Genomic DNA, 23,632 nt, shown 5'->3' with positions numbered 1-23,632 from the left:
GGTTATATTCCCGCGTAGGAGTGGTTCATTTGACGTACCAGCAGCAGCTCGGTGATAGCGGCTCTCCGGGCTTGCTTTGATGTAGGGCACATTTCGCGCATCTTTTTGGAAAAGCAGCTCTTTTGCCGCCACCTCCGATAAACTGCCTTCCAACAGTGCATCTGCGTCCGTGCCGGTGATCAGGCAGGACTTCCACAGAGCAACCTATACGACAAAAACGAAGTATTTGGGCATTGCTTTCTGGTTGGTGGCACAAAGTCCACTGAAGTATCCAGCTGACGGGATCCTGGTTTTATTCCCGCGTAAGCGTGGTTGAGTTGACGTCCCAGCAGCTCGGTCATAGCGGCTCTCCGGGCTTGCGTTGATGTAGCGCAGATTACGCGCATCTTCTTGGAAAAGCCGCTCTTTTGCCGCAACCGCCGATAAACTGCCTTCCAACAGGGCATGTGCGGCCGTGCTGATGATCAGTCTGGACTGCCACAGAACAACCTGTACGACAAAAACGAAGGATTTGAGCATTGGTCTCGGGTCGGTGCCACCAAGACCACTGAAGTATCCAGCTGACGGGATCCTGGTTATAATCCCGCGTAAGCATGGTTCAGTTGACGTCCCAGCAGCAGCTGGGTGATAGCCGCTCTCCGGGCGTGCTTTGATGTAGCGCAGATTATGCGCATCTTCTTGGAAAAGCAGCTCCGTTGCCGCAACCGCCGATAAACTGCCTTCTAACAGGGCATGTGCGTCCTTTCTGGTGATCAGGCTGTAGTGCCACAGAACAACCTGTACGAAAAAAACGAAGGATTTGAGCATCGGTCTCGGGTCGGTGCCACCAAGTCCGCTGAAGTATCCAGCTGACGGGATCCTGGTTATATTCCCGCGTAAGCATGGTTCAGTTGACGTCCCAGCAGCAGCTGGGTGATAGCGGCTCTGCGGGCTTGCTTTGATGTGGCGCAGATTACGCGCATCTTCTTGGAAAAGCAGCTCTTTTGCCGCCACCCCCGATAAAGTGCCTTCCATTAGGGCATGTGCGTCCATGCTGGTGATCAGGATGGACTGCCACAGAACAACCTGTAGGACAAAAACGAAGTATTTGGGCATTGCTTTCTGGTTGGTGGCACAAAGTCCACTGTAGTATCCAGCTGACGGCATCCTGGTTTTATTCCCGCGCAAGCGTGGTTCAGTTGACGTCCCAGAAACAGCTCGGTCATAGCGGCTCTCCGGGCTTGCGTTGATGTAGCGCAGATTACGCGCATCTTCTTGGAAAAGCAGCTCTTTTGCCGCAACCGCCGATAAACTGCCTTCCAACAGGGCATGTGCGTCCGTGCTGGTGATCAGGCTGGACTGCCGCAGAACAACCTGTAGGACAAAAACGAAGTATTGGAGCATTGGTCACTGGTGGGTGCCACCAAGTCCACTGAAGTATCCAGCTGACGGGATCCTGGTTATATTCCCGCGTAGGAGTGGTTCATTTGACGTACCAGCAGCAGCTCGGTGAAAGCGGCTCTCCGGGCTTGCTTTGATGTAGGGCACATTTCGCGCATCTTCTTGGAAAAGCAGCTCTTTTGCCGCCACCTCCGATAAACTGCCTTCCAACAGTGCATCTGCGTCCGTGCCGGTGATCAGGCAGGACTTCCACAGAGCAACCTATACGACAAAAACGAAGTATTTTTGCATTGCTTTCTGGTTGGTGGCACAAAGTCCACTGAAGTATCCAGCTGACGGGATCCTGGTTATATTCCCGCGTAGGAGTGGTTCATTTGACGTACCAGCAGCAGCTCGGTGATAGCGGCTCTCCGGGCTTGCTTTGATGTAGGGCACATTTCGCGCATCTTTTTGGAAAAGCAGCTCTTTTGCCGCCACCTCCGATAAACTGCCTTCCAACAGTGCATCTGCGTCCGTGCCGGTGATCAGGCAGGACTTCCACAGAGCAACCTATACGACAAAAACGAAGTATTTGGGCATTGCTTTCTGGTTGGTGGCACAAAGTCCACTGAAGTATCCAGCTGACGGGATCCTGGTTTTATTCCCGCGTAAGCGTGGTTGAGTTGACGTCCCAGCAGCTCGGTCATAGCGGCTCTCCGGGCTTGCGTTGATGTAGCGCAGATTACGCGCATCTTCTTGGAAAAGCCGCTCTTTTGCCGCAACCGCCGATAAACTGCCTTCCAACAGGGCATGTGCGGCCGTGCTGATGATCAGTCTGGACTGCCACAGAACAACCTGTACGACAAAAACGAAGGATTTGAGCATTGGTCTCGGGTCGGTGCCACCAAGACCACTGAAGTATCCAGCTGACGGGATCCTGGTTATAATCCCGCGTAAGCATGGTTCAGGTGACGTCCCAGCAGCAGCTGGGTGATAGCGGCTCTCCGGGCGTGCTTTGATGTAGCGCAGATTACGCGCATCTTCTTGGAAAAGCAGCTCCTTTGCCGCCACCGCCGATAAACTGCCTTCCAACAGGGCATGTGGGTCCATGATGGTGATCAGGCTGGACGGCCACAGAACAACCTGTACGACAAAAACGATGTATTTGAGCACTGGTCTCTGGTCGGTGCCACAAAGTCCATTGAAGTATACAGCTGACGGCATCCTGGTTATATTCCCGCGTAGGCGTGGTTCAGTTGACGTCCTAGCAGCAGCTTGGTGATAGCGGCTCCCCGGGCTTGCTTTGATGTGGCTCCGATTACGCGCATCTTCTTGGAAAAGCAGCACTTTTGCCACCACCCCCGATAAACTGCCTTCCAACAGGGCATGTGCGTCCGGGCGGGTGATTAGGCTGGACTGCCACAGAACCACTGTAGGAGAAAAACGAAGTATTTGGGCATTGCTCTATGGTCGGTGCCACCAAGTTCACTGAAGTATCCAGCTGACGGGATCCTGGTTATATTACCGCGTAAGCATGGTTCAGTTGACGTCCCAGAAACAACTCGGTGATAGCGGCTCTTCGGGCTTGCTTTAATGTAGCAGAGATTACGCGCACCTTATTGGAAAAGCAGCGCTTTTGCCGCCACACCCGATAAACTGCCTTCCAACAGGGCATGTGCGTCCGTGCTGGTGATCAGTCTGGACTGCCACAGGACAACCTGTACGAAAAATCGAAGATTTTGAGCATTGGTCTCTCGTCGGTGCCACAAAGCCCACAGAAGTATCCAGCTGACAGGATCCTGGTTATATTCCTGCGTAGGCGTGGTTCAATTGACGTACCAGCAGCAGATCGGTGATAGCGGCTCTCCAGGCTTGCTTTGATGTAGCGCACATTACGCACATCTTCTTGAAAAAGCAGCTCTTTTGCCGCCACCTCCGATAAACTGCCTTCCAACAGGGCATCTGCGTCCGTGCTGGTGATCAGGCAGGACTTCCACAGAGCAACCTATACGACAAAAACGAAGTATTTGAGCATTGGTCTCTCGTCGGTGCCACCAAGTCCACTGAAGTATCCAGCTGACAGCATCCTGGTTATATTCCTGCGTAGGCGTGGTTCAATTGACGTACCAGCAGCAGCTGGGTGATAGCCGCTCTCCGGGCGTGCTTTGATGTAGCGCAGATTATGCGCATCTTCTTGGAAAAGCAGCTCCTTTGCCGCAACCGCCGATAAACTGCCTTATAACAGGGCATGTGCGTCCTTGCTGGTGATCAGGCTGTAGTGCCACAGAACAACCTGTACGAAAAAAACGAAGGATTTGAGCATCGGTCTCGGGTCGGTGCCACCAAGTCCGCTGAAGTATCCAGCTGACGGGATCCTGGTTATATTCCCGCGTAAGCATGGTTCAGTTGACGTCCCAGCAGCAGCTGGGTGATAGCGGCTCTGCGGGCTTGCTTTGATGTGGCGCAGATTACGCGCATCTTCTTGGAAAAGCAGCTCTTTTGCCGCCACCCCCGATAAAGTGCCTTCCAATAGGGCATGTGCGTCCATGCTGGTGATCAGGATGGACTGCCACAGAACAACCTGTAGGACAAAAACGAAGTATTTGGGCATTGGTCACTGGTGGGTGCCACCAAGTCCACTGAAGTATCCAGCTGACGGGATCCTGGTTATATTCCCGCGTAGGAGTGGTTCATTTGACGTACCAGCAGCAGCTCGGTGAAAGCGGCTCTCCGGGCTTGCTTTGATGTAGGGCACATTTCGCGCATCTTCTTGGAAAAGCAGCTCTTTTGCCGCCACCTCCGATAAACTGCCTTCCAACAGTGCATCTGCGTCCGTGCCGGTGATCAGGCAGGACTTCCACAGAGCAACCTATACGACAAAAACGAAGTATTTGGGCATCGCTTTCTGGTTGGTGGCACAAAGTCCACTGAAGTATCCAGCTGACGGGATCCTGGTTTTATTCCCGCGTAAGCGTGGTTGAGTTGACGTCCCAGCAGCTCGGTCATAGCGGCTCTCCGGGCTTGCGTTGATGTAGCGCAGATTACGCGCATCTTCTTGGAAAAGCCGCTCTTTTGCCGCAACCGCCGATAAACTGCCTTCCAACAGGGCATGTGCGGCCGTGCTGATGATCAGTCTGGACTGCCACAGAACAACCTGTACGACAAAAACGAAGGATTTGAGCATTGGTCTCGGGTCGGTGCCACCAAGACCACTGAAGTATCCAGCTGACGGGATCCTGGTTATAATCCCGCGTAAGCATGGTTCAGTTGACGTCCCAGCAGCAGCTGGGTGATAGCGGCTCTCCGGGCGTGCTTTGATGTAGCGCAGATTACGCGCATCTTCTTGGAAAAGCAGCTCCTTTGCCGCAACCGCCGATAAACTGCCTTCTAACAGGGCATGTGCGTCCTTGCTGGTGATCAGCCTGTAGTGCCACAGAACAACCTGTACGAAAAAAACGAAGGATTTGAGCATCGGTCTCGGGTCGGTGCCACCAAGTCCGCTGAAGTATCCAGCTGACGGGATCCTGGTTATATTCCCGCGTAAGCATGGTTCAGTTGACGTCCCAGCAGCAGCTGGGTGATAGCGGCTCTGCGGGCTTGCTTTGATGTGGCGCAGATTACGCTCATCTTCTTGGAGAAGCAGCTCTTTTTTCGCCACCCCCGATAAACTGCCTTCCAACAGGGCATCTGCGTCCGTGCTGGTGATCAGGCAGGACTTCTACAGAGCAACCTATACGACAAAAACGAAGTATTTGAGCATTGGTCTCTGGTCGGTGCCACCAAGTCCACTGAAGTATCCAGCTGACAGCATCCTGGTTATATTCCCGCGTAGGCGTGGTTCTGTTGACGTCCCAGCAACAGCTTGGTGATAGCGGCTCCCCGGGCTTGCTTTGATGTGGCGCAGATTACACGCATCTTCTTGGAAAAGCAGCTCTTTTGCCGCCGCCCCCGATAAAGTGCCTTCCAATAGGGCATGTGCGTCCATGCTGGTGATCAGGATGGACTGCCACAGAACAACCTGTAGGACAAAAACGAAGTATTTGGACATTGCTTTCTGGTTGGTGGCACAAAGTCCACTGAAGTATCCAGCTGACGGGATCCTGGTTTTATTCCCGCGCAAGCGTGGTTCAGTTGACGTCCCAGAAACAGCTCGGTCATAGCGGCTCTCCGGGCTTGCGTTGATGTAGCGCAGATTACGCGCATCTTCTTGGAAAAGCAGCTCTTTTGCCGCGACCGCCGATAAACTGCCTTCCAACAGGGCATGTGCGTCCGTGCTGGTGATCAGGCTGGTCTGCCACAGAACAACCTGTACGATAAAAACGAAGTATTTGAGCATTGGTCTCTCCTCGGTGCCACCAAGTCCACAGAAGTATCCAGCTGACGGGATCCTAGTTATATTCCCGCGTAGGCGTGGTTAAGTCGAAGTCCCAGCATCGGTTCGGTGATAGCGGCTCTCCAGGCTTGCTTTGATGTAGCAGAGATTACGCGCCCCTTCTTGGAAAAGCTGCGCTTTTGCCGCCACACCCGATAAACTGCCTTCCAACAGGGCATGTGCGTCCATGCTGGTGATCAGGCTGGACTGCCGCAGAACAACCTGTACGACAAAAACGAAGCATTTGAGCATTGGTCTCTTGTCGGTGCCACCAAGTCCACTGAAGTATACAGCTGACGGGATGCTGGTTATATTCCCGCGTAGGCGTGGTTCAGTTGACGTCCCAGCAGCAGCTCGGTGATAGCAGCTCTCCGGGCTTGCTTTGATGTAGCGCAGATTACACGGATCTTCTTGGAAAGGCAGCTCTTTTGCCGCCACCGCGGATAAACTGCCTTCCAACAGGGCTTGTGCGTCCGTGCTGGTGATGAGGCTGGACGGCCACAGAACAACCTGTACGACAAAAACGATGTATTTGGGCCCTAGTCTCTGGTCGGTGCCACCAAGTCCACTGAAGTATCCAGCTGACGGGATCCTGGTTATATTTTCGCGTAAGCGTGGTTCCGTTGACGTCCCAGCAGCATCTCGGTGATAGCGGCTCTCCCGGCTTGCTTTGATGTAGCGCAGAGTACCCGCATCTTCTTGGAAAGGCAGCTCTTTTGCAGCCACCGCCGATAAACTGCCTTCCAACAGGGCATGTGCGTCGGTGCTGGTGATGAGGCTGGACGGCCACAGAACAACCTGTGCGACAAAAACGAAGCATTTGAGCATTGGTCTCTGGTCGGTGCCACCAAGCCCACTGAAGTATCCAGCTGACGGGATCCTGGTTATATTCCCGTGTAGGCGTGGTTCAGTTGACGTCCCAGCAGCAACTCGGTGATAGCGGCTCTCTGGGCTTGCTTTGATGTAGCGCAGAGTACCCGCATCTTCTTAGAAAGGCAGCTCTTTTGGAGCCACCGCCGATAAACTGCCTTCCAACAGGGCTTGTGCGTCCGTGCTGGTGATGAGGCTGGACGGCCACAGAACTACCTGTACGACAAAAACGAAGCATTTGAGCATTGGTCTCTGGTCGGTGCCACCAAGTCCACTGAAGTATCCAGCTGACAGGATCCTGGTTATATTCCCGCGTAGGCGTGGTTCAGTTGACGTCCCAGCAGCAGCTCGGTGATAGCAGCTCTCCGGGCTTGCTTTGATTTCGCGCAGATTACACGGATCTTCTTGGAAAGGCAGCTCTTTTGCCGCCACCGCCGATAAACTGCCTTCCAACAGGGCTTGTGCGTCGGTGCTGGTGATGAGGCTGGACGGCCACAGAACAACCTGTACGACAAAAACGAAGCATTTGAGCATTGGTCTCTGGTCGGTGCCACCAAGTCCACTGAAGTATACAGCTGACGGGATCCTGGTTATATTCCCGCGTAGGCGTGGTTCAGTTGACGTCCCAGCAGCAGCTCGGTGATAGCGGCTCTCCGGGCTTGCTTTGATGTAGCGCAGATTACACGCATCTTCTTGGAAAGGCAGCTCCTTTGCCGCCACCGGCGATAAACTGCCTTCCAACAGGGCTTGTGCGTCCGTGCTGGTGATGAGGCTGGACGGCCACAGAACAACCTTTACGACAAAAACGATGTATTTGGGCACTGGTCTCTGGTCGGTGCCAGCAAGTCCATTGAAGTATCCAGCTGACGGGATCCTGGTTATATTCCCGCGTAAGCGTGGTTCCGTTGACGTCCCAGCAGCATCTCGGTGATAGCGGCGCTCCGGGGTTGCTTTGATGTAGCGCAGAGTACCCGCATCTTCTTGGAAAGGCAGCTCTTTTGCAGCCACCGCCGATAAACTGCCTTCCAACAGGGCTTGTGCGTCGGTGCTGGTGATGAGGCTGGACGGCCACAGAACAACCTGTACGACAAAAACGAAGCATTTGAGCATTGGTCTCTGGTCGGTGCCACCAAGTAAACTGAAGTATCCAGCTGACGGGATCCTGGTTATATTCCCACGTAGGCGTGGTTCAGTTGACGTCCCAGCAGCAGCTCGGTGATAGCGGCTCTCCGGGCTTGCTTTGATGTATCGCAGAGTACCCGCATCTTCTTGGAAAGGCAGCTCTTTTGCAGCCACCGCCGATAAACTGCCTTCCAACAGGGCTTGTGCGTCCGTGCTGGTGATGAGGCTGGACGGCCCCAGAACAGCCTGTACGACAAAAACGAAGTATTTGAGCATTGGTCTCTGGTCGGTGCGACCAAGTCCACTGCACGGTAAGAGGCCAGTGTTTTTGTGAGTGTTGACTTCGACAGACTACGTGACGGGACAGAGGGCACAGAAGGTATCCGATTCTTTTGGTCACCCACGGCGTCTGCACAACGCGAAGCCTCAGCCACCTCCGCGACAGCCAGTCCGAGGTCATGTTGTCTAACTTCATCAACAAACCCCGGCATCTATTTCGGGCTGCTTCCATCGCATTCGCTGACCCCTTGAGGTTTCTGAATGCTTCGCTTTCAATGTTTTTTTACTTGTGCGCGCATCTCTTGGCAGCCTTGATATTAGTCCGGACGTCTCTGCGACTCAACAGCGGGAACTACGTGCCCTCATACTCGAATAAACTACCTGTTTCGCGTATTTGTCGAAGTGTGGCAAACGGCAAACGATACCTGACGTACTGCATCAAGAACGACGTGCCTCCTCCTGACGTGACTGGTTTCTTTGGCTTCCTGGAGCCGTCCACTGGGCTCTGGAGAAGGGTCTGCCGTATCCTTAAGTCGGAATGCTGGCGACAGGTAAGGAACCTGCGCCACTGGCTCCGTGTCGTGACGGCTTACAGCGCTGATGCTTGGGCCAATGAGAGACGTCTTCAGGGCTCATGTCGGCTGGCAGCCCGTCTCATCGAATGCCACTGGAACTAATGTCGGGTGTGGCTTCCTAGGAAGAAGAAAAGAACACCGATCCCTGCACCTGTGCCGTACATCGAATCTGCAGCCGGACCAGAGAATATCGACTCCCTGTTGTCCAAGGGTCCCAAGTACAGCTTGGTGTCTGAAGTGAAGACCATGAGCTACTGGCGGTTGTCAGAGGTGTCTCGGACCTGGCGCCAGCCCAAGAAAAGGAGAGATGCCTCTCCGAAGGTGTTGACTGTCTTCAGAAGTCGGGAAACCAAGTTATCGCAAGGAAAATTCAAGACCTTCGCAAGGTGGTTACTTTTTTTCGTGGCTCGAAGCTGGCTCTTCTGCAGTCTAACAAGGAAGGCTGTTTTGTTGTGCTGCATATGGAACGGTTCAGCAAAAAAGCTGCGGCAGCCATGGCAAAATATTTTGTAAGCGCTTCGAAAAAAGCGACCAAGGTGAGGTCCGTCGCTGAGGAGCTCCTCGGAGAACTCTATTTGGACCACCTGTTAAAATCTGTAATGAAATCTTCGCAGAATTCGCTGGAAGTTTTTTATCAGCGAAGACACATAAGCCATCCGTACCGCTGAGGGCAATCGTTACAGAAGAGGGCTCGTGGCAAAAGTTGGTTGGACAATATCTTCAACGACATCTGAACAGCCTTACGCCAAAAGACCCTTTCGGGATTAGGAACTCTGCAGCTCTTGTAAAGGAGCTACAGCAAGGCCTACTAGGAGCAAACATGGCCTTCTCTGTGGACATCGAGGACGTTTACTATTCTATCCCTCACGACGAACTATTTCATGCGGTGAGAGAACTGATTGAAGAGTGTGGTGAACAGGCCTTTCAAACAAGATGTGGAATCCGGAGTGAAAGTTTTTTAGAGCGCCTTGCTGTGTACGTCTCTTCCACTCTTGTCAAGTTTAACAACAAGTTTTATATTCAGAAGAAAGGGATACGCATAGGCGCTTGTGTAGCCCCAGTGCTCTGCAATATTTTCTTAGTAAAGTTTGACCACTCGCTTCGAAGTGTTTTGGATGACGGGCGTGTTCTGCGAATTGCCAGATACGTTGATGACTCTCTAGAGCTTTTAAATACCGGACCTAATGACTCCTATCTGATGATAGTTGAACATGTTTTGGGTGCCTTTAGGCACTGCTCATCCTTTCTGAAATTTACTCACGAATCAGCCACTAACAACTCCATCCGTTTTTTAGACTTGCTACTAACCTTTTTTAGAGAAGGCCATGTGTGCTGGATGTATTCACCTAGGACAAAAAAAGGGCTCTTACCCATTAACTCTAACCATTCGAAACTAGTCAAGAGAGGTATTGCTAAGGCTTGTTTCGAGAACTCTGTGAAAAAAAGTTGCTGTCACACCGTGTCAACCAGTGTCGCTACGCAAGCCAAACGCCTGTCTGATGCAGCTTTCCCTGCAGAAATGTTGAGAGCGGTCGCTGAATCCGTATCAAAAGAGATGAACGGCGAGATCAAGAAGGGAAATAATGATGCCACTGACAAAAGGAACAAATTTCAAGTCATGCCTTATTTGCACAAAGTTGCGAATAATGTTAAGAAAGTTGCCGAGCGCCAAGGGGTTAATTTGATTTTTCGGCCCCCGTTAAGCTTTCAGGACTTTGTGCACGAATTATGCCTGGCGGAAACAAGAAGCGTTGCACGACCAAACATAGAACCATGTACGCAAAGTACCGGACTGAAGTGATTTATAAGATTCCGCTGACCTGTGGAAAATTTTACATAGGTCAGACGGTTGACTGTGTGAATGAGAGGATGCGCCAGCACAAAACAAAGGTTGGCGCTGGTGAAGATGGCAATCTTGCTTGGCACTGTAGTAGATGTCCTGGTAAGTGTTCGCCACGTTTTTCTGAAGTCACCATTCTGGGCTATGGGAAACACGGAAGGCCCGCGAAATCTTTGAGGCCTTTCAAATAGCAAAACATGGCGATGCTTGCGTCAGTTCACCATCAATAGCGCTTATGATAAAAGAACTTGATTATTTGAATAAGTATGCTTGAGCGTCTGTCCTGCCTTGGCGCATGCGTTGAGATTACACTGTGGTCTGTACTCAATAAAGAATTCAAGTGTTAGTCCAGCCGTTGTCCTTTGTTGTTCTCTCCTGGTGTGTTCGTATTTTTTGGCTGGTATTTTCTTCTTTAACGCGTCTGAAGTGTTTCAAAAACACAACGAAATTTTTGAAGGCGTTCCTGGGGCCAGTGTACGTTGATGAATTACTGGTATGGGGGTAATCGCTACAAGAACATGACATGCGCCTGAAGTCTGTGCTGCTTGCTTTAACCCTGAGAAGTGTTCTATTGGTGTAAACAAGATAGAGTTTCTCGGAGATGTGATCGATAAGGAAGGCATCACGCCAAGCACCTCACTGATAAAGTGCATGCTAAAATGTCTGCACCGACAGATCAGCAGGAAGTTCAAAGAATGCTTGGCTTCATTAATTACTTCAGCACGTTTATGCCGCCATTAGCGCCGAGGACGACGCTTCTCAGAAATTTTGTCAAGCAAAATACCGTCTTTGAATGGACGCAGAATCATGCGCAAGAGTGGAAGCAGCTCTGCGACAGGAACTGCGGCTAGCCGTGTTGAGCCAACCTGTGACGCGTCACAAAATAGAATCGGTGCCACGCTGTTGTAGGACCACGGTCACACGTGGTCACACGAGCCCCTGCGGAGCCAGAGCAGCGTTATTGGAAAATTGAAAAAAAAGTAAATGGCGGTGCTGTGCAGTTGCGACGAGTTCAATCGCTTCGTATGCGGCCGTAGGGTGATTGCTGAAGCTGATCATCACCCTTCTATAGCTGTATCGCAGATAGGTAGCGGGGCATGCCCCCGAGGTGTGCAGTGGTTCTTTTTTCCTAAGCTACAACATAAAAATGCAAATCATTCCAGGCAAGGAACTTCTGATGGCTGATATGCTGTCGCGGACAACAACGGGGTCCAGCCCAATCAACAACGTAAAAGAAGACATGGAAAAACGCGCCGCAAGTGTTCTCTCTTCACTCGTCACCAACAATACCTGGAAGAGATTGGCCGAGGAAAGTAGCCGCGACGGCTAACTAAAGCATGTACTTATGAATGAGTGCTTAGAAAGAGTGCTTACAGGCCAATGGAAGAAACTTAAAGGAGATCATTCCATTGTGAAGGGAGTCTTGCTAAAGGGTTGTAAAGTGATAATTCCGACTAGCATGAGAACTGAAGTTCTGGAACGAATCCATCACGGACATCCAGGCGTTAACAAATGCAAATCAAGGCCAAAGCACCTCGTATTCTGGCCAGGCATGAATTCAAACATAAAAGCTTTGGCTCAGGCGTGCACTTTGTTTATGTTGCGCTCAACGCCCAAAGACCTGTAGTACCATGTCACTATCGATGTTTTTGACTTTTTTTCAAAGGCTGTCATTGAAGCAGCAAGTGCGATTTTTGCTAAATACAGTATACCGATTGAAGTCTGCTCAGAGAACCATATAACTTCCAGTACTGCTTACCCTCAATATAATGGATTGGCAGAAAAAGGGGTTCAAGTAGTTAAAAGAATTTTGAAGGAAACTACATAATTGAACCAAGACTTCTGGCTGGGTCTACTTGCCTACAAGTCTACGCCTTTGGAACACGGGCCATCACCCGGCGAAGTACTGCAAGAATGTGCAAGGACGTGCAGATGCGCCGACAGACAAGTCATTCCATCCGACAGCTTCCATCGCTCAACCCTGGAGACGTTGTTCGCGTCAAGAAATGGGCATGGGCAACCAAAGCACGGGTGCTTCAAACTGCGAAGTATCGTAGGTTGTACAAAATCATTACAGGGGACGGAACGATCCTACGGCGCAACCGACGGCACCTGCTGCCAAGAAAATAGGGTTTACGTAGCAGCCCTTGGGACATCTATGACGATGGCAGCAAGGATGCTGATCGAAATGTTACTTCAGCACCACGCAGCCGCAATGATGCAGAGCCTCCGGCAACTTCTGAAAGCAGGCCTCTTGCCGACAACGCACCTGCCAGCGTTCACCAGCGCAATCAACCTTCACCTGCACCAAGGAGGTCGTTGCGACCGCGAAATCAGCCACAGGTATTTTATTTCTTTATTTCAGTTACCCTCTTGGCCCAGGGGGGAGTGGTACAGTACACACACAAAAAAACAGTGCAACAGATGCCACAAATAGTGTGCAAAAAATTTAACAGAGCCTAACGTTATGGTAAAGCATTTCGGGAAAGCCGGGTAAATAATAAAAAAAAACGACGTATACAAAAAAGAAACAGGCAAATCTGAATACAGGCGTGAACAGGGGATTGCTCTCGTCTGAAAAGCACACGGTAACGCGGTGTAACAATCCAAAAACTAAACAAAAAACACTAACAACACATGGGAAACGTAGCTAATAAGTGGCAACACTCATCAATGTTTGTGGCTAGAAACGGAGAAAAAAGTAGAACACAATATGAAATCACATAAAACAAACAACAGTATAAGTGAAAACTTGAAAACTAAAGGTGTTACAACAAAGGAACTTCTATGCGTTATAATGCAAGCATAGGTTTTTCTTGAATACTTCGATATTGTTTGTAAGCACTAGCGCGGAAGGCAGACGATTCCACTCAGTTGCTCTTTTATGAATGAATTAATATTGATAGGATGTAGTGTGGAAGTGGGGGATGCCTACTTTGCACGGATTATAGGAGCGCGACGATACATATGCGGGTGACAATATCATTGCATTTTTTAGAATTGCAGCATTGGTGTGGTAAGCTTAAAAATAGGCACAAATGGGAAATTCTTCTGCCCAGCGACAAGGGTGCTGTTGATTTTCTTTCATGAGTGTTACGCTTGATAAACGACCATAGTCACTATGAATAAAACGTGCGGAGCGAGTTTGGACTGCTTCAAGGGCATTAGTTAATCCGTCGATATGTGGGTCCCATACTGATGAGGCGTATTTGCAGTTTAGAGCGAGCAAGTGTTTTATAAAGAATTAGTTTCACAGATTACGGTGCCACAAAAAAAATTCGCTTAATATAGCCTAGCATGTGGTTAGCGTTTGCGATAAAAGAAATAATGTGTTCATTCCAGTGATGTTTGAGAGAGTAACGTCGATGTACTTATAAGGTATTACTGATGTTAGTGAAGCATGATTAAGACAGTAAGAGGGAGGGCATAGAATTACGCGGCGTGAAAAACGCATTTGTTTACGTTTTATCGTGTTAAGTGTCATATTCCATGTCGAGCACCAATCGGAAATAACATTAAGATCACCTTGAAGTACAGCTATATTGTTAGCAGTCCTTATTGCACGGTAGACGACACAATCATCGGGAAAAAGTCTGACTAAAGATTAAAGATGGTTTCGTAGATAGTTAATGTAGATGCGAAATAAAAGAGTGCCGAGCACGGACCCCTGTAGGACACCAGAGGTTACAGTAATTGATGACATATAACCATTAGCGCGCACGAACTGGGAGCGGTTAGTTAAACATCATTCAATAAATGCTAGTGCATTCTTTACAATACTTAGTTTACTCAATTTATAAAGACGTCTGTAGGATACTTTAATCAAAAGCTCGCCGAAAATATATATATATATATATATATATATATATATATATATATATATATATATATATATATATATATATATATATATAGAGAGAGAGAGAGAGAAAGATAAACGTATTTGGTTGCTAGAGGCAAAAATTCAAAGTTGAAAACGCTTCATTTAGCCATAGATTTATTTTGAGTCGACGTTTCGGACAGAGCCTGTCCTTTCTCAAGACTGAAGTTACAGGGGTCTTCTTCCTCTTCTTAAGGAGTTGGCACTGGCACACATGTACGACACATGAACAAAAGAAAAAAACGGTGGCAAAGAATACTAGAAAAGTTACAGATAGAAAGGGAAAAAAGGGGGAACAAATAAAAAAGAAAAACGTGTTGTACCCCGCCGCCAACCCCGAAGCCGCGGGGAGCCGACCCCGGACGAGGGAAACAAAAAAAAGGAAAACACGGAGCGGGAGAGGATAATGGCTACCCATCAAGGCAACAGAGCGGCGGCGTGTAAGGTGGACAGGAGCAGACGGTGGCGGGATCGCCCTACACACAAAAGTTAAAGACGCGTGCACTCGCGTGCCCCGTACACAAAGAGTAAACAAATAAACAGAATAAAATGCAGACAGGGTCGGAGCTTCCGTCATCTTGAACCACTTCGGCAGCCAGAGCCAAGGCCGAATCAGCGGCGCCGTGAGCTTAACTAAACACACGTGCACTGTGCATGAAAACACCCAGACACACAGCAGTAAAACATCCGAGCTCATGCCAGTGTCGTGTGGCGGCTAAATGACAATGGCGGGAGCATTTAAGCGAGTAAGGTGTACAGAAACAGACGGTGGCGGAATTGTCCAACATATATAAATTGGAGATGCTTGCATTCGCGTGACCTGGCCAGAAAAAGTAAACAAATAAACAAAATAAAATGCAGACAGGACAGGAGACTTCCGTCATCTGGAACCATTTCCGCAGCCCGAGTCAAGGTAGAATCAGCGGCGCCGTGAGCTTAACTACACACACGTGCACTGAGCCTGAAAACACCCACAAAAGAAAAAAAGTGGAAAAACATCCGAGTTCGGCCAAGTGTGGTGTGGGAGGTAAATCTGAATGGCGTGAGCAATTAGGCAAGGGTTCTTCAATTGCACCCCGTCGTCAAGGTAATCGAACTGGGAAGATAGGGGCAGGATGGGGTAGGGAATGAAGAAATTTGTGTGAGCTTGAAAAAGATGTCGCTGGCAAGAAACGACCGAGGTATGTCAAGCTGGCTCTCGTAATGTCAGCAACGGCCCTGCAAGGGGCGGATGGAGGACAATACACCTGGACTTTCATTAATGCCGTCAGGAATTGTTTCAAATTTGTAAATGAAGTACGACTCGCGTTGTTCTCTTTCCCGGGTGTTGTGGAACCCACCCTGTAGGACTGTTAACTTAATTGCATCAAATGGGTGGTTTCGCTCATTAATGTGTTTTGACAAGGGAAGGTTGGGTAGGGATAAGATATGCGCGCGGTGGTTATTAAAGCGAATTCGTAGATGGTTGACGGTCTGTCCAATGTACTGCATACTGCACACACTGCATTCTAGGAGGTATATTACGTTGCAGGAATCACAATCAAAGTTGCCATTAATTTCCCATTTGAAGCCTGAAGCTGTGCTTACTGCACAGCTTGATGTTTGTATGTGTTTGCAGACCTGGCATCTACTTTTTCCACAGGGCCGGCACCCCAAAACCGGCTGGTTATTTGTTTTTGAGTGTACAAGAATATTTTTAATGTTTTTTGGTCGTCTGTAGATCACGTGAGGGGGAGCAGTGAAAATTTTGGTGAGGCGCTCGCTTTGTTCGAGGATGTTGAAATGTTTTCTGAGGATTTTGTTTACGTTAGGCGGGTTACTGGTGAAGGTAAGTACGAGATTGGCCCGGTTGTCTGTTTCGTCGTTGTAGCGACATCCCTCCAGTATTTGCTCTCGGTTGAGTTTAGATGCCTTTACAATGGCATCGTCGACAATGGCGGGGGGGTATCGTTGCTTAATGAGGACTTCTCGCATGCGTTTGGAATTTTTTACGAAGTCCTCGTCTTGGGAACATATTCTTTTAAATCGATGTGCCTGAGAGTATGGGATGCTTGTTTTAGAGTGACGAGGATGGCAGCTTTGGAAGTGTAGGTATTGTTGGCGGTCCGTCGGTTTTCTATATACACCGGTGGTAAGTGAGCCTTTGTTTACCGAAATCTCAACATCTAGAAAGTTAATTTTGGTTTTAGAGTACGTGTAAGTGAAAGATATGTTGGGGTGGATGAGGTTGAAGTTTTCAATAAAACGTACGAGTTCTTGCTCTGTGTCAGTCCATATTAAAAAGATGTCATCCTAGTAGCGTTTGTATAGGGTGGGCTTAATGGGGCAATCTTTCAGAAATTTGGATTCAATACTATGCATGAAGATATTGGCGTAGGTTGGTGCCATCCTTGTACCCATGGCGGTGCCATTAATTTGCAAATAGTGTTCATTGTTAAATTCGAAGTTGTTATATTCGAGTACGATTTTTGCCAGTATTTCTAAAACACGTGGGGTAGGGGTTTCCTCCTTTCTGTTTTGTTCATACGCTTCGATCAGAGATTTAATGCCATCGGAATGAGGAATGTTTGTGTAGAGAGAGACTACATCTAGTGTTGCCAGGAAGGCTCTTTCCGGGAGTTTGAGACCTGCTATTGCGCGAAGGAAATGGTTTGTGTCGCGTATGTATGATGCGTGTGTTGTTGGAATATGTCTAATTAGTGTGTCAATGTAACTGGAAATTGGTTCTGTAATCGTGCCAATGCCAGATACTATAGGGCGGCCAGGATTATTCTTTTTGTGGATTTTCGGTAAAATGTAGAATCGGCCCGGCGACGGGTGTGGTGCGGTGAGGGCTTTAGATAACCGTAGGGATATGTCCCCATTCTTCGCAAGTTGACCCAGGGTCTCCGCTACAAAATGTTGGTATTGCGCAGTTGGGTCTGCTTCAAGACGTTGATAGAAACTAATGTTAGAGAGTTGTCTCAAGCCTTCTTCAATGTATTTTTCGCTGTCCATGACAACTATACCACCTCCCTTATCCGCTGGTTTTATGATTATATCTGTCCTTCTGCTCAGAGCCTTCAATGCATCCCGTTCGTTTTTAGACAAGTTCTGCCTCCCTGGAGTTTGGTTCTTGTAGGCGTAAATAATGTCTTTCTGGACGGCGTTAATGTACATGTCCAAGTGTTTGTCCCTTCCTATACTAGGAGTCCAGTGGTGGTTAGTAACGACGAGTTCTCTGCTATCCGCGGTAACCCGCGCCCGATCAAAGAAGTATTCCCGGAGTCGCAATATTCGTGCAAAGTTGTCCAAATCTTTTAACACCGAGAATTCGCTGTATTTACCGGTGGTAGGGCAGAATGTAAGGCCTCGAGAAAGGACGGATATTTCCTCTGTCGTTAAGGCCCTGGTTGATAGGTTAATAATATTGTGCTGGAAAGCAAAGTCGGCGCTTGGAACCGCAAGATTATTATTAGTAGATGCTGTCATTTCAGATCGTTCTACGCGTGTTTCTTGAACTGTGGACGTTTGTGTCGTTCTACTGGATTTGTTGTTGGAGTTTATTATAATAGTGGGGTTAATATTTGTAGCTGCCTCCGTTCTTGATTCTTTTTCTCTTGTTATTGATTTTGACCACACGTGTTCTGGAACTCCGTCTCGAATAAATTTTTTGTGTTTGGTCTTGCGTACCTCAGTCGCTCTCTTTTCTTCAAAGAACATAAGCTCTGTGGCCTCCAGCGCGGTAAGGGTAATTTGTTGATGAGCACGACTCTCTTCCATTCTCAGAGCCACCAACGCCTTCTCAAAGTGGCCAATGGTAACTACAAGCAAATTTAAAGAGGCAGATTGTAGTATACGATTCCAATTAGCCTTCTCCTCTTCACACAGGTCACCCATTGATGGTGTTAGCGACACTTGTAAACCTTTTGGTACGATTTTTGATTCAAGATGGGCCTTTAGGCTATGAATATGTAGTTCATGCCTAATTCGTTTATCCACAATTTTTCTTAATTTTAAAAATTTAGAATTATTTGAGGAAGGCTGTCGGTAGGATGAGTGAGAGAGAGTCGGCGTACTCACGCGGCCTGAATGTCACTGTTGACGAACCCGTTGTGCCGAACCGCAGCGCTTTCGAAGATCGTAGAGTGATAGAGGGGTGCTGGGAAGCTCTTCTTTCCGGCTGGATATCGTATCAACCTGGCCCTCCACCGTGGAAGCCAGTTGACGCTGCGCTGCACTAGAATGGCCTGATGCTCCGCCTGGGCTTGCTGGAGTACTGGCGCCGCTTGCTCCGGATTTCGGTGTTGTGCTGGGATTGGTGGGGGTATGTACATGGTTGGCCTTAGATGGTGGTTGTTGTCGGTGGGTTCCAGCGGATAAGCTTGTTGCTGAGGTGGATCTCTCGGCGGTGCTGTCTCGTGTGGTGTCCCTGGGCGACTTCGGGATAGCAGGAACAACTTTACTCTCCAATTTGCGAAGATGTGGTGGCCGCGTTGGTGTTGGCAGTAGAGCCCTGCGTTGGGTCACGGTTGATCTTGCACCGGCCATCTCGGAGAAGAGCCCTGAGTTTTCTTGCGGTTTTTTGGGGCGGCACCCTTGTAGGACCCCTGTTTTACCCTCCTCTTCCTGTCGCTGCGTCTCCGCGATGGTCGGGAACCGTTGGTCTCCGGCTTGCATGTATTCTTCCTGGTGCCTTTTGAGAACTTCTGAGTAGGTGCGAGGCACCTGGGTGTGACACTGCATGGGGAACCGGCTGAAGTCGTCTCCTGCCGGCAGGTGGTCTTGCCATTCTATCAGGAAATGTCGCTGGTAGTCAAGGAGCAGGTTATAAATATGCCATGACAAGATGGAAACTCCACCAAAACTTGGATGAACTCCATCTGCTGCGAGGACACTGGATGGTGGATAGGTCTCCAGCGAATGGTTGAGGAAAAACGCTTTCGTTTCTCGTCGACAAAGTTCAGAAAGCTGGTAGTTGAACCTCTCAGCCCGGCGATTGAATTTATCAACGAATCGCCAGTTACTGGACCGTCGCCGGCGGTTAGGGGCGCGGGGTAGTACCAGCGTTGCATATATTACTTGAATTTTGGGTCGCTCAGTGCGGATGATGTTGAAGGCTTCTGCGTACCTTTCGATCGTGGTCTGGATGTCGTCGCTGCTGAGATCATTTGTTCCCAAATGCAGAATCACACCGATCACACTTGAAGGAACGAAGTCCAGTAGATTCTTGAGGTCGCTGATCTTGGCTCCAGGTTGGGTAATGAAGGCCGGGGAGCACCGACTCGCGGCGTCAAAGTGGTTGAAGAGGTGCTTAGTCTGTGAATCTCCAATTACTGCCCATTTTGGCGGATGAAGAGGAAATTTCCAAAAAACTGTTTTTGAAGCGTTGCTAGCAGCCATCGATGAAATGCAGTATAGAAAGATAAACGTATTTGGTTGCTAGAGGCAAAAATTCAAAGTTGAAAACGCTTCATTTAGCCATAGATTTATTTTGAGTCGACGTTTCGGACAGAGCCTGTCCTTTCTCAAGACTGAAGTTACAGGGGTCTTCTTCCTCTTCTTAAGGAGTTGGCACTGGCACACATGTACGACACATGAACAAAAGAAAAAAACGGTGGCAAAGAATACTAGAAAAGATACAGATAGAAAGGGAAAAAAGGGGGAACAAATAAAAAAGAAAAACGTGTTGTACCCCGCCGCCCACCCCGAAGCCGCGGGGAGCCGACCCCGGACGAGGGAAACAAAAAAAAGGAAAACACGGAGCGGGAGAGGATAATGGCTACCCATCAAGGCAACAGAGCGGCGGCGTGTAAGGTGGACAGGAGCAGACGGTGGCGGGATCGCCCTACACACAAAAGTTAAAGACGCGTGCACTCGCGTGCCCCGTACACAAAGAGTAAACAAATAAACAGAATAAAATGCAGACAGGGTCGGAGCTTCCGTCATCTTGAACCACTTCGGCAGCCAGAGCCAAGGCCGAATCAGCGGCGCCGTGAGCTTAACTAAACACACGTGCACTGTGCATGAAAACACCCAGACACACAGCAGTAAAACATCCGAGCTCATGCCAGTGTCGTGTGGCGGCTAAATGACAATGGCGGGAGCATTTAAGCGAGTAAGGTGTACAGAAACAGACGGTGGCGGAATTGTCCAACATATATAAATTGGAGATGCTTGCACTCGCGTGACCTGGCCAGAAAAAGTAAACAAATAAACAAAATAAAATGCAGACAGGACAGGAGACTTCCGTCATCTGGAACCATTTCCGCAGCCCGAGTCAAGGTAGAATCAGCGGCGCCGTGAGCTTAACTACACACACGTGCACTGTGCCTGAAAACACCCACAAAAGAAAAAAAGTGGAAAAACATCCGAGTTCGGCCAAGTGTGGTGTGGGAGGTAAATGTGAATGGCGTGAGCAATTAGGCAAGGGTTCTTCAATTGCACCCCGTCGTCAAGGTAATCGAACTGGGAAGATAGGGGCAGGATGGGGTAGGGAATGAAGAAATTTGTGTGAGCTTGAAAAAGATGTCGCTGGCAAGAATCGACCGAGGTATGTCAAGCTGGCTCTCGTAATGTCAGCAACGGCCCTGCAAGGGGCGGATGGAGGACAATACACCTGGACTTTCATTAATGCCGTGAGGAATTGTTTCAAATTTGTAAATGAAGTACGACTCGCGTTGTTCTCTTTCCCGGGTGTTGTGGAACCCACCCTGTAGGACTGTTAACTTAATTGCATCAAATGGGTGGTTTCGCTCATTAATGTGTTTTGACAAGGGAAGGTTGGGTAGGGATAAGATATGCGCGCGGTGGTTATTAAAGCGAATTCGTAGATGGTTGACGGTCTGTCCAATGTACTGCATACTGCACACACTGCATTCTAGGAGGTATATTACGTTGCAGGAATCACAATCAAAGTTGCCATTAATTTCCCATTTGAAGCCTGAAGCTGTGCTTACTGCACAGCTTGATGTTTGTATGTGTTTGCAGACCTGGCATCTACTTTTTCCACAGGGCCGGCACCCCAAAACCGGCTGGTTATTTGTTTTTGAGTGTACAAGAATATTTTTAATGTTTTTTGGTCGTCTGTAGATCACGTGAGGGGGAGCAGTGAAAATTTTGGTGAGGCGCTCGCTTTGTTCGAGGATGTTGAAATGTTTTCTGAGGATTTTGTTTACGTTAGGCGGGTTACTGGTGAAGGTAAGTACGAGATTGGCCCGGTTGTCTGTTTCGTCGTTGTAGCGACATCCCTCCAGTATTTGCTCTCGGTTGAGTTTAGATGCCTTTTCAATGGCATCGTCGACAATGGCGGGGGGGTATCGTTGCTTAATGAGGACTTCTCGCATGCGTTTGGAATTTTTTACGAAGTCCTCGTCTTGGGAACATATTCTTTTAAATCGATGTGCCTGAGAGTATGGGATGCTTGTTTTAGAGTGACGAGGATGGCAGCTTTGGAAGTGTAGGTATTGTTGGCGGTCCGTCGGTTTTCTATATACACCGGTGGTAAGTGAGCCTTTGTTTACCGAAATCTCAACATCTAGAAAGTTGATTTTGGTGTTGGAGTACGTGTAAGTGAAAGATATGTTGGGGTGGACGAGGTTGAAGTTTTCAATAAAACGTACGAGTTCTTGCTCTGTGTCAGTCCATATTAAAAAGATGTCATCCAAGTAGCGTTTGTATAGGGTGGGCTTAATGGGGCAATCTTTCAGAAATTTGGATTCAATACTATGCATGAAGATATTGGCGTAGGTTGGTGCCATCCTTGTACCCATGGCGGTGCCATTAATTTGCAAATAGTGTTCATTGTTAAATTCGAAGTTGTTATATTCGAGTACGATTTTTGCCAGTATTTCTAAAACACGTGGGGTAGGGGTTTCCTCCTTTCTGTTTTGTTCATACGCTTCGATCAGAGATTTAATGCCATCGGAATGAGGAATGTTTGTGTAGAGAGAGACTACATCTAGTGTTGCCAGGAAGGCTCCTTCCGGGAGTTTGAGACCTGCTATTGCGCGAAGGAAATGGTTTGTGTCGCGTATGTATGATGCGTGTGTTGTTGGAATATGTCTAATTAGTGTGTCAATGTAACTGGAAATTGGTTCTGTAATCGTGCCAATGCCAGATACTATAGGGCGGCGAGGATTATTCTTTTTATGGATTTTCGGTAACATGTAGAATCGGCCCGGCGACGGGTGTGGTGCGGTGAGGGCTTTAGATAACCGTAGGGATATGTCCCCATTCTTCGCAAGTTGACCCAGGGTCTCCGCTACAAAATGTTGGTATTGCGCAGTTGGGTCTGCTTCAAGACGTTGATAGAAACTAATGTTAGAGAGTTGTCTCAAGCCTTCTTCAATGTATTTTTCGCTGTCCATGACAACTATACCACCTCCCTTATCCGCTGGTTTTATGATTATATCTGTCCTTCTGCTCAGAGCCTTCAATGCATCCCGTTCGTTTTTAGACAAGTTCTGCCTCCCTGGAGTTTGGTTCTTGTAGGCGTAAATAATGTCTTTCTGGACGGCGTTAATGTACATGTCCAAGTGTTTGTCCCTTCCTATACTAGGAGTCCAGTGGTGGTTAGTAACGACGAGTTCTCTGCTATCCGCGGTAACCCGCGCCCGATCGAAGAAGTATTCCCGGAGTCGCAATATTCGTGCAAAGTTGTCCAAATCTTTTAACACCGAGAATTCGCTGTATTTACCGGTGGTAGGGCAGAATGTAAGGCCTCGAGAAAGGACGGATATTTCCTCTGTCGTTAAGGCCCTGGTTGATAGGTTAATAATATTGTGCTGGAAAGCAAAGTCGGCGCTTGGAACCGCAAGATTATTATTAGTAGATGCGGTCATTTCAGATCGTTCTACGCGTGTTTCTTGAACTGTTGACGTTTGTGTCGTTCTACTGGATTTGTTGTTGGAGTTTATTATAACAGTGGGGTTAATATTTGTAGCTGCCTCCGTTCTTGATTCTTTTTCTCTTGTTATTGATTTTGACCACACGTGTTCTGGAACTCCGTCTCGAATAAATTTTTTGTGTTTGGTCTTGCGTACCTCAGTCGCTCTCTTTTCTTCAAAGAACATAAGCTCTGTGGCCTCCAGCGCGGTAAGGGTAATTTGTTGATGAGCACGACTCTCTTCCATTCTCAGAGCCACCAACGCCTTCTCAAAGTGGCCAATGGTAACTACAAGCAAATTTAAAGAGGCAGATTGTAGTATACGATTCCAATTAGCCTTCTCCTCTTCACACAGGTCACCCATTGATGGTGTTAGCGACACTTGTAAACCTTTTGGTACGATTTTTGATTCAAGATGGGCCTTTAGGCTATGAATATGTAGTTCATGCCTAATTCGTTTATCCACAAT

Source organism: Amblyomma americanum, chromosome 4, assembly GCF_052857255.1.
Source record: "Amblyomma americanum isolate KBUSLIRL-KWMA chromosome 4, ASM5285725v1, whole genome shotgun sequence".
In the NCBI taxonomy this organism is placed as follows: Eukaryota; Metazoa; Arthropoda; class Arachnida; order Ixodida; family Ixodidae; genus Amblyomma; species Amblyomma americanum.
Note: the sequence above shows the minus strand (reverse complement) of the source record.